We start from the raw sequence: 12,277 nt of genomic DNA on the forward strand, positions 1-12,277 counted from the left end.
GGGAAGGTGTATAAAGCCGGGCCCTGCAGAGGAGCTTCGTTCCAGTCTGCTGTGCCCACAAATGTGCTCCAATGTTGGCCAGCACCTACATTTCATCCGTAAAAAGCCTTGACAGAACATGTGACACAAAAATATGTCAGACTTTGATCAGAACGTGAGAAACGTGAGGGACCCCGTCAGAATGTGACAAGCCGTAGTTACGCGGAAAAAAAACCCACGCAAGCACAGAGAGAAGATTCTACACATGAAGGCTGGAGGTGAGATTCAGGTGAGGTAGATTTACTAACCACTCATTCACTGTGCTGCCACCCCTTTATTTTGTATTCCATTGTATTATGTATTGCAAAGTATTTTACGGATTCCTGGAAGTCTGGAGATCAAGCAGTGGCTATAATTGAGATAGAATTAGACATAAAATTAGATTAAATTGGTCCCTTTTTCAAAATCGTCATCAGCTGAAGCAAACATGCTGCTGCTCTGTCCTCAGACATGTTGTGGCTTGACTGATTGTTTTGCGCACGCACAGAAAGACATGCATGTACTTGTCAGTTGCAAGACAGTTAATATTACATAATAATTTTGGATCATGGAGAAAAAAAATTAATCTTGGCCCGCATTATATGGCACAACCTTATGGCTGACTTGCATTACTACTCTATGATTCTCCTGTGTGCATAAGTCAGAAAAGGCGCTCTGACTACTGCATTCTCCCGTCAATTCAAATCTGTCATTTACACACTCTCACTCTAGTTACACACACTGGGTGGAGCAACCCTGAAATGTGGGCATTATCTGTCGAATCTGGCAGCCCGCTCACTCTCTCATGGACTTAAGCGCGTTTCATCTTCTGCACTCTAAATCTAGCGCCCCGTAAAGGTGAGACATTATATTGCACGTTTTGATTCAGTTAACTGCTCCGACGGCTCAGTGACGGGCGGACAACACATGCTGACGGTGCAAGGACACACACGGCCCATCAACCCTCACCTGCGCTCACGGTTTACCCAACAGCCATAATGTGTCTGGACTTTACACCGATCTGATCAACCTGATCGGTATCGGCCGATAATTAGCATTTTATGCTGATTGGCCGATCGGCTTTCATGTCATAATTCGCCGATCCGATCAATGACATCATCGATCGGCTCCGCAAAAGACCTTTACTCCGTGTCGCGCTTATTTTTAACCTTGTTCCGTGTCTTGTAGCGTAGTACTGTAACTATTTGACGGCCAATAAAGTTTTTTCAATTTTGTCGGTGAAAAAAGACGTCAGTCCCTATTTTGCGGTGTCTCAGACAAACAGCATGTAAGTTATTTGCAGTTTGTGCACAACTGAAGTACGTCGTGTGGAACGTCATCTAAATGCGTAAACACAGCAAATTTGATCGGGCACCTGAAGAATGTACACAAGGAGGAGCATGCCGCGTTCAAACCATGCAGTGTGGAAAATAATAATAAAAATAAAAGGAAAATCCAAACGGACGCAAACTCTGGACAACACCTGTCCATATAGCCCGGACAGTGAGAAAGTTAGAGTAAGCATGTCATTAACAGTATTGCAATAAAGTCATTTGCTACAGTAAGTAGCAGTAAGCATCGATTATTTCTGTTTTGTTGATGTAATTTTGATTTGACCTAAATTTATGTCAGTGGCTAATCCTTGAATGCCCCCTAGAGGTCATTGATGTTTTAACTTTTGTCTAAAATGTTAGAGAATACGTTTGTTTGAAGATACTCAAGTATACAGTACACAAGTATATATAGTAATTGAACAAGTCATGTAAACAGACACATTGCTCCATCTTGTGATCGGACCGGTGATCGGTTATCGTTTTTTTAAACTTGCTGATCGACTCCAAAATCCTGATCGTTTAAAGCCTAAATGTGTTCCGACCACATTAAGCCGGCGACTGATTGTGGAGATAAATAAATATGAAAATCTGAAAAATACTTCACTAAGTCACACCTCATGGATTGTTGCACACACGAGGCGCTTATGCAAGTCATTTCGAGAGAATGCGCGTACTTTGAAGATGTGCAAGCCAGGTGCTTCAAAAAAGACTGGCCGAACGGGAGAATATAGCCCTATATGCACCACATCCACTGTCTAGTGGGCACTGCATGCCTGTGTTCCATGTTTTTGGTTTTGCCAGCATTTCAAAAGTAATAATTGATGTGAAATGTAACAATCGATTCAGAATAGATTACATCTGTATCACAGTGCATTTAAGAAGCGAATATTTCTGCCAACCCTCATGAATTGTACTGTATAATTTGTAATACATTCGCAGAACGGGACATGTCATCTTTGAGGAACAAACTATGTGAATTGCATTCACTTTTACAAAACAATGAAAGACAACAAATCTGTAACTTGTTCCTGGGTCAGCAGCTGACTGCATGCAGGCCAACATGTCCTGGGAGACATGACATACAGAAAATGAATAATCTCTGTGTCCTCTTGATGAGCTGTTCGCCATTGCAAACACTGGCCAGGATTTATGTTCCAGGAGCTTGGATGTCACAATGGCAGTGCCATGGGAGCTACTGGAGCTTTCAGAAATCCTTGCGCATACCCTTACGATGAACACAGTGGCACAGTGCGGGAAGCAGGGAAATAACAATCAGCTATTTTTAAAAACGTTGGGGTAACGAGCACAAAAGGAGGCAGTAGAAAAAGAGATATAGAGTAATATTTGCCAGGATGGATCGGGGTGGGCGTAATTTACAAATGCCATGTGGAGGAACACGCTCACAACTGATAAAAATCAATAATAATCCACAACCTACTCTTACTCGTTTTCGTCAAATCTCATTACGCTCCATATCTTTTGGTAATTGTTAAACAAACATGGATGTGTGGCTGTGATTTGTAAAATTAATAAAATATGTTTTTTTTACATTACATAAAACGAATAACCTCACCAATGTCTGGGAATGGCCAGGAGAAGGATGAAGTTCCAGCACTCAAGTTACTAGCAAACTGAATGTGTTATGTCAATGTTTAGCATGGTGTTGGTAGTGAAACAGCTGCAAGTAAGCCCAAGAACTGGAGCAACTGAAGCAATCTAATAGCAGGATGGTGTGTTGCCTCTGGACAGATCAGTGGTTTGTTGTTATTTGTAGATGCCTATGGGCTGGGGGCAGCAGTAAACACTATCACAGGACAGTTTCTCAGCTGCACGAAACGATAATATATCCTTAATCAAATACCGTATGCAGACATGCAAATACAAAAGGCATGAAAAAGGTGACAAAAAAAAGAAAAACATTGAAGGGGTGGGGTTTGGGGGGCATCCCCATGACCAGCAAATATATCTTTTTTTAATTTAACATAAATTAAGCAATCTGGAAGACTGAGTAGTACAATAAGGCAAATTAAACAAATGTTCAACATGTAGAAAAAAAAAAAACAATTTGCCTCATTTCTTTGCTTTTTTTGTTCTGGCCTCCAACTTGAGCCAGGCCCATCTCCACCTGCACCTGATGCCTGCTTCAACCTGTGTCACATAAATAGCATCCTCCTCTTTAAGCACTCTCATTCTGGAAAAGAATTGACTCAAAGGATTGTCTGTTTCACTTCATTTTTCACTATTACCAACTTCAAAGGCTAATCCCAAATGCATCCTCCAGGAAAATATTAAGTATAATATTTTTCTGTTTTTATTGACCATTTCTGAATTTGAAGTTAGTTCATTCTGTGTTGTGACATCATCCCTAACATTGCTCCGTCGCTTAACACATTTAACATGAACATCCGTAAACTAATTAGATAATTGTTGGCGCCTTTCCTAATCAATACAAGATGTACTAGCGGATCAACTCTTGTCGCCGATGTTACGTGTGCTTCGCGGTAATGCTGAGACCGTAACCAGGGCCACGACCCGCAGCACCTCAATGCGAAAATACAAACGACCAGTGCAACAAATACGACATGGGCTGATCTGATGAGCAAAAATGTTGCTTAAACATAAAAGTAGCAATAGAGCATGTCCGCTCCAGAGGTGGGTAGAGTAGCCAAATATTGTACTCAAATAAGAGTACTGTTACTTGATAATAACGTGACTCAGGTTAAAGTAAAAAGTTGTCCTCCCAAAAATAAAGTGTAAAAGGTACACAGTGAAATAATTACTCCAGTACTGAGTAAATAGTGAAGAGCGACAGAATGAACATCAGGTTAAAAAAAAAAACATTACAAAATAAAATGTGAATGTGCAAATTATGATCTTGCTCTGTGTGTGCGCGCGTGTGTATGCAATTTACTACACAGTGTTTTCTCAAGTTATAAGTGAGCTGAACTATCCACGTTTGGGCAGATAGTGCCATTAAAATACTACAATACATGAAAGCTGTTGTTTTTGTTCATCTAAATGTAAATGAGTTGCGCGCCGTTGCCTTATTAGTGACGACAACCTTCCCAACATAGTTGCCTTATTAGTGACGACAACCATAACACGTAGGCACGATGATCAGTGGGTCTGGCTTATCTAGTGTTAATACCTATGCCCGGGAAGACCAATAGAAGACGTGTGAGGTCATGTGACTTTCTTGTGTTGTTTGATTGGTGAACTAGACGTAAACGTCACTGGCACTTAAATGGGATTAGCGCAAACAGCGCCCTATGCGGAAGTCGATGCCTCGCGCACGAAGTAGTTGATAAATAAGCCATAATTGATCGAATACAAGTAGCGGGTGACATTTAGATCATTGTAACGGAGTAAAAATACAGTTACTTCTTAACAGCAGAAGCGGCGGAAGTTTTTTTTCCTGGTCTCGTCAACTCCTGTGACCTATCCAAAGCAGGTCGCGAGCGCACAGGCGGAACCTCAGGCCAATGCGCTCCCATATTAGTCCGCCGTGGAGTAACATTCACAATTACATGTGTGTGTGGATGTTGGATGTGTGGAATGGATCTCGCTGCCAGCGCTCAAGGAGTACAAAACAGCCTATGATGATGACAGCGACAGCAACCCCGCCCAGGAAAAACTCATCTGAGCTACAAGATTCACGTAAATGGCCTATTTTGAGTTCAAAACGGCAAATTTCGCCGAAAGGTGACAGATTTGCATGAATGAGTAGGTCACATTCTAAAGACATGCCACATAGATTTGCAAAGCGAGTGATGTGCCAGTGCATGTCTCTCTTGTGTTGCATTTGGATGTGGAAACTGGAAAGCTGCCAAGGTTTACAATACACTTGTAAACCTTGGCAGGTTTACAATACACTTGTAAACCTTGGCAGGTTTACAAGTGTATGGGGGTCACCATTAGTGCAAGTGTGACCAATATTACAACCCCAATTCCAATGAAGTTGGGACATTGTGTTAAACATAAATAAATACAGAATACAATAATTTACAAATCATGTTCAACCTATATTTAATTGAATACAGTACAATGACAATATATTTAATGTTCAAACTGAAAAAAACGTTATTGTTTTTAGCAAATAATCATAAACTTAGAATTGTATGGCTACAACACATTCCAGAAAAGCTGGGACAGGTGGCAATAAAGACTGAGAAAGTTGAGGAATACTCATCATACACCTGTTTGGAACATCCCACAGGTGAACAGGCTAATTGGGAGCAGGTGGGTGCCATGATTGGATATAAAAGGAGCTTCCCTGAATTGCTCAGTCATTCACAAGCAAAGATGGGGCGAGGTTCACCTCTTTGTGAAGAAGTGCGTGAGAAAATAGTCGAACCGTTTAAGGACAATGTTCCTCAACGTACAATTGCAAGGAATTTCGGGATTTCATCATCTACGGTCCATAATATCATCAAGCAGAAAATCTGCAGAAATCACTAGATGTAAGCGGCAAGGCCGAAAACCAACATTGAATGCCCGTGACCTTCGATCCCTCAGGTGGCACTGCATCAAAAACAGACATCAATGTGTAAAGGATATCACCACATGGGCTCAGGAACACTTCAGAAAACCAATGTCAGTAAATACAGTTCGGCGCTACATCCGTAAGTGCAACTTGAAACTCTACTATGCAAAGCAAAAGCCATTTATCAACAAGACGCAGAAACGCCGCCGGCTTCTCTGGGCCCGAGCTCATCTAAGATGGACTGATGCAAAGTGGAAAAGTGTTCTGTGGTCCGACGAGTCCACATCTCAAATTGTTTTTGGAAATTGTGGACGTCGTGTCCTCTGGGCCAAAGAGGAACAGAACCATCCGGACTATTATGGACGCAAAGTTCAAAAGCCAGCATCTGTGATGGTATGGGGCTGTGTTAGTGCCAATGGCGTGGGTAACTTACACATCTGTGAAGGCACCATTAATGCTGAAAGGTACATACAGGTTTTGGAGAAACATATCCTGCCATCCAAGCAACGTCTTTTTCATGGACGCCCCTGCTTATTTCAGCAAGACAATGCCAAACCACATTCTGCACATGTTACAACAGTGTGGCTTCGTAGTAAAACAGTGCGGGTACAAGACTGGCCTGCCTGTAGTCCAGACCTGTCTCCCATTGAAAATGTGTGGCGCATTATGAAGCGTAAAGCACGACAACGGAGACCCCGGACTGTTGAATAGCTGAAGCTGTGCATCAAGCAAGAATGGGAAAGAATTCCACCTACAAAGCTTCAACAATTAGTGTCCTCAGTTCCCAAACGTTTATTGAATGTTTAGAGAAAAGGTGTTGTAACACAGTGGTAAACATGACACTGTCCCAGCTTTTTTTGAACGTGTTGCAGCCATAAAATTTTAAGTTAATGATTATTTGCTAAAAACAATAGTTTACAAGTTTGAACATTAAATATATTGTCTTTGTAAAGTATTCAATTAAATATAAGTACGAGCATGATTTGTAAATCATTGTATTCATATTTTATTTATGTCCAACTTCATTGGAATTCGGGTTGTATTACACAAGCCACATCTCATATAATCAGGCCTCTAGACTGCAGTCACTGTGCATGAGCTTTGTCACTTTTTTTTTTTTTTATATATATAAACTTCAACTGCATGGCCTTGCAGAATGGTTGATCCATATGCCTTTGTGCTGGAACAGTTTTGCTGTGCAACAGGGGAGTTTTAAATACTCCCTCTGCTTGCTTGTAACTGTTTTCATTTTTCTGATGTTTATTGAAAATGCAACCAGACAGAAAATGGTTTTAGGGGACAGACAGAGTGGACAAGGGGAATAGGGGTGAGAACCACAGCAGAACAATAGTGAGACATCCATCCATTTTCTGACCCGCTTCTCCTCAATAGGGTCGCGGGCGTGCTGGAGCCTATCCCAGCTATCATCGGGCAGGAGCCAGGGTGCACCCTGAACTGGTTGCCAGCCAATTAAAGCCTATTGCGTCTCTGTCAAACTTATTAGTGGAAGAACACTATATCACATGGATGTTAGTCAACTGGTGTAGAGAGTTGCTGAGCCGGCACATTGAGGAAGGGTGTGCCACCCCTCCACCCACAAGGGGGGGACCGAGCCAGTCCAGTAGGAGACCGACCTCCCAGGACCCAGGGAGGTCCCAAGCTCAAACGAAGCACCCCGACCAGTCCCAATGGGAGGGGCACAGGCACCGGAACACTTCCCCCCATGCCTCCACCGCCCCCTATCAACCCCCTCACACAGCGGGCCACACCGCCGCCATCGCCCCCACCATCCCTGGAGAGCTTTGTGGCCCAAGCCACAAACATGGCCCAACGCAGCTGCCACTTAATAAAACGGTCATAACCCGCCAAAGCGGGCCCATGTTAAGAGCTCGTCGTGAGCGAGGACATGCGAGGGGGCCAAGAGATGGGAGAGGAAGGCGAGGCTCAATGCGGGGGTGGACCCTCATCTCTCCGTGGCCTGACAACCGGGGGGTGGGGGTTGTGGGGCGCAGGCCCCAGGAGTCAAGCCAAGAGAAATGTGAAAACCTACCACCCACCTTATTACTATGGTTACCAGGTCCCCGACTGTCAACCATTATCCATGTACAGTGATTGTGTGTGGTGGGTTGTAGTGCATTAAAATTGGAGAGATTGGTGGGGGTGAGTCACAGTCACAGGGCAATAATGACCTGTAACTGTCACCCTCACCCTGGCCAACCAGTTCCCCAAAGGATATGTGAATGTATGTGGTGCATTAAAAATCCACGGGGAAAAAGCATGGCAGGCGAGAGAGCAGGCCGGGGTGCCGGGACACCTGGCCGAGTGTCCTCCCCAGCCCGACCAGGCACAGATGTGCCAACACCCAGCCCGGGGCCCGCCCCATCATGCCTAGTTCCAGTCCCCCAGGGGACCCTGAATGAGATGTGAGTGTGCCCACTGTGCGGAGTATGTACAGAGTGAGGACTAAAAATGTGCAGTGTGGGTGAAGTAAAAGGCTAGACTCCTGCGGCTCCAGCTCGACAGACCACAGAGAAAAGGGGGGCAGCCCCTTCCCAACCTACAGCTAACCCCCCACCCGCTCAAACCAACCATAGCCCAGTGAACACAACAGGACACAGAAGGCAGGCCCGACCGAAGCGGGAGGCACTGACACCCTACCATAAGCCCCAAGTCAGCCGGGGACCCCACACAGTCCGAGGGAGAGAGGGACGATGACCACGGCAGGAGCACCCCAAGGAGAGGGAAGAGGAGGACACAGGCCCGGGACGCTGCAGCATGGCCCCCTAGTCCCCACCCGGAGCCCATGACGAGACCCACAGAGTGGGGCCAGCGGGCCCCTCCCCGGCACCCATGGACAGAGAGCAGCCCCGGGACCTGCACCCCCCAGGATGGCAACACGAACACAACCAGGCCCATGAGAAGGAGGGGGAAACAGGCCCAGCATCCCCAGTGGCCCACATTGCAGATCTCGAACGATAGGGGTACAAATGCATGCAAAGCGACCCAAAGGCATGCACAGGGTTAAAATAATGTTAAGAAATGATTTGCTCACCTTCCGTTGCATATTACACTACATGCTGGCACGGTGCACGACTGGTGAGCACATCTGCCTCACAGTTCTAAGGACCGAGGTTCGTCTGTGTGGAGTTTGCATGTTCTACCCATGCCTGCGTGGGTTTTCTCCGGGCACTCCGGTTTCCTCCCACATCCCAAAAACATGTGTGGTAGGTTGATTGAAGACTCTAAAATGCCCCTAAGTGTGAATGTCAGTGCGATGGTTGTTTGTTTATATGTGCCCTCCGATTGGCTGACGACCAGTTCAGGCTGTACCCCTGTCTCTCGCTTGAAGATAGCTGGGATAGGCTCCAGCACGCCCGCGACCCTAGTGAGGATAAGCGGTACAGAAAACGGATGGATGGATTACATTACATTTCTGGATGAGATTCTTTCCCAGGCAAACAGAATCAAGCTTCAAGGTTCACTCTTCTAATGAAAGGTGACAAACCTTTATTAAAGTCATCCATATGCTTATTACATTTGGCAGAGACATTTTCTCGTGTTGTATATTCTATGACAATATTTTGCCATTGGTGAAGGTTGGTAACTTGTTTATCTTTCCAGTTTAACAGTATTGTTTTTTTTAGCAATAGCTAGAAATACAAGTATTGGTTGAGCATGTTTATTTGGAAGATCTATACCTTTTAAATCACTCAGCAGACAAAGATTAGGAGAAATCGGAGTTCTGCATTTCGAAACTGAGTATAGTTTCTGTGTAACTAGTGACCAGAAGCGCTGTACAGGTGTACAATGCCAAAGAGCATGAAAATAAGTGTCACTTTTTAAATGGAACTTGTTTTCCCCCCCCACATTTATTTTTTGGAGTGCATAGCCATTCTTTCATAGAAACAATGTAGCTAGAGTTTTTGGTCATCTTAATGCTTTTACATAAGCATTTAGTTTTTCTATCCCTTTTCCTGTCCCATCATGCTGTTACTCCCGACCAAGGCGGTTATGCAATGCCCATATGCAATACATGTGCAAGCCAGATGGAGGGACACATGCCACTCACAAATCCCTGTGTGTGTTGTGTTCAGAGATAGAGACACCCATAGTCATTAATTGCATCTGTCAACCACAAGTTAAACATGTATCAAAGGTAAACAGATAAAAAAATTTGTGGTACAAAATACAAATATAGTAAAAAATTGCAAGGAATGGATGCAGTGATGGATGAAAGTTATTTTTATGAAAAAAATCAAAGGCGAAATATAGCAGATGATGACTGAGAGGACATCAAGGCATTAACAATGGACACCAGCTGGTGTGTTCCTCCCGACTGACTCCAGTCCCAATCAGCAAATCAGACAACAAAGATAACAGCACAAAGTGCTGCCTCTCAATCGACCCAATAAAAGTGCAACTGTCATACAGGGCTAGACTGACTAAGTAACTGGATTACCGTTGTATAATATATACAGAAGAGATGTCAAAAATAACTGGTATCTGTAAAAGTACTGATAACTGCAAAAAACAACTCTGGCAAAAGTAAAATGTACTGAAGCCACTCCCTTAACTAAAGTACAAAGGTACACACTACACATAGTACAAACAAAAGTACACTAATAAAAGTACTTGTAAAAACTAAATTGACATTTTTCAACCCAATAATAAAATACATATAGTGAAATTCTTCTCTCTCTCCAGATTTCAGGCGTTCTCTGGTGGCAACGATGGACATGACAAACACAAATTGAAAAAAGGTAGGCTAAAATGAAAAGATGAGCATTTGTTTGTATTATTGAAATGAAGTTATATACAGTACAACATAAAAAAAAAGCTACATTTGTTTCACACACATTTATTTGCCCTCTGTCAAACGGGAGGAGTGGTGGGGGTGGATTATTGACTGAAACTAGTCAAAAATTAGCAAATTATGGCTATTTTATTTTTTACTATTATTATTATTATGTTTTCCAGTTTTATTTCGGCAGCGGGCAAATAAATGTATTTTAAACTTTATTTCTCAAACGTGAAAGAATTTACTGCCAGGGAGCCAGACGTCAACAAGCTAGCCTTCTAAAAAGCTAACGTGGTTAATTTATTGCAGGCACTTTTGAAAAAAAGACAATAAAAATACAGCTGAGTGTGAAGCGGCTGGGATGAGAATCAGCACCTCCATATATATATAATGTGTACATACACATATACAAACGTCATTAAGAAAGTAGTTTCACATTTAATTGATGCCCCACGTAAAAGATAGAAAGATACAAATTGGCACACTCCGGCCCCCACACCCGCAGACTCGTGTGACATTTGCGTTACAAGAACCTATCCACAAAGAGATTAGAGTTTACAAAAAAAATTGCTCTTTTACCGCAAGGAAGAAAGACGAGAATAAACCTTTTAAAGCAGAACTCATCGAAGCTAATATGTTTGGGAGCGGTACAAAGTCCAAACATGTCAGCAAAGACCCACACAAGCAATGTCGATATGCAGCGCGGTCGGGGATCAAAAGCGTATATCATACCTGGTAAAACTCCACTTTCCTTTTCTCGGTGTCCCCAGATGAGGTTATTCCAAAAGTACAGGTGGCTTGAAACCAATATAGCGCAAGATGTGGGTGTAAAGGACACGTTTGTTGTGTTGCTTAAATTCGTGGTCCAAATATGCGCTACTTCCTGTTTCTCACAGGTATGTGGGCGTGGCTTAGCAGCGGCAGGCAGGTGTTTTTTTTTTTTTGTTTTTTTGTTTTTTTAGAAAAGTTTCAGTTGTGCCCAGTTGAGTCATTTGTCCTCATCAAATACGCTGGGAGAAAAAAAAGTCCTAAACTGACTCAGTTAATTTTGATTCAATTTTTAAAAAAACTGATCCGAAAGGTTAAAGCGTTTGAGTTTGGATTTAAATCACCGATCTAATTAATATCTTGGAAAAGTCTATCGAACGCTCGGCTCGTGGTCCACAGAAACAATCGAATTGTTTTCTGTACAACTTTGCCATTTGTTGTTGATGTGGAACTTCCTTTTGATTTCAACCAAAATACATATGAGCTACCAGGAAACTATGTTCTATTTATGTCTTTGCCGGCAATTGTTTGCAAAGGAAATGAACATATACTATGCTGGTCCTTCTCAACATTGATAGCAAAATATTTAAAAATTCATTTAATGGGCTTTGTGGCAGATGTTTGCATCTATTACCCTTACTCTTTTAGATATGTGATGTTGGGCTCACACTCCATAAAACAACCAAAATGGAGAACTAACGCACATTAATAGAAGTTTTTAAAAAAAAACAAGAAAAAAAGATTTCATTTTAGTCAATTAAGTGTTTTTTTTTCCAGCCTGAGATACAATTTTTATGCTGCGGTTTGTTCTTTTCCTTTTCAGATAAAATTGTCATTTTAATAGTACTTTAATAGTGGTGGATGCTGGTCCATGAT

The 12,277-nt window shown here is 42.8% G+C and overlaps 1 protein-coding gene across 1 annotated transcript in view; it reads right to left on the bottom strand.

Annotated features, from left to right (window-relative positions):
• tjp2a (tight junction protein 2a (zona occludens 2)) overlaps positions 1–11,522 on the bottom strand; it is a 58,430-nt gene extending 46,908 nt beyond the window's left edge. Inside the window, exon 1 of the mRNA XM_061697598.1 lies at positions 11,366–11,522. The gene's annotated coding sequence lies outside the window, so the exon portion shown is untranslated. The remainder of the gene's footprint in view (positions 1–11,365) is intronic.
• Between the last annotated feature and the right edge of the window lie 755 nt (positions 11,523–12,277).

This window comes from Phycodurus eques, chromosome 15 (genome assembly GCF_024500275.1).
Source record: "Phycodurus eques isolate BA_2022a chromosome 15, UOR_Pequ_1.1, whole genome shotgun sequence".
NCBI lineage: Eukaryota > Metazoa > Chordata > Actinopteri > Syngnathiformes > Syngnathidae > Phycodurus > Phycodurus eques.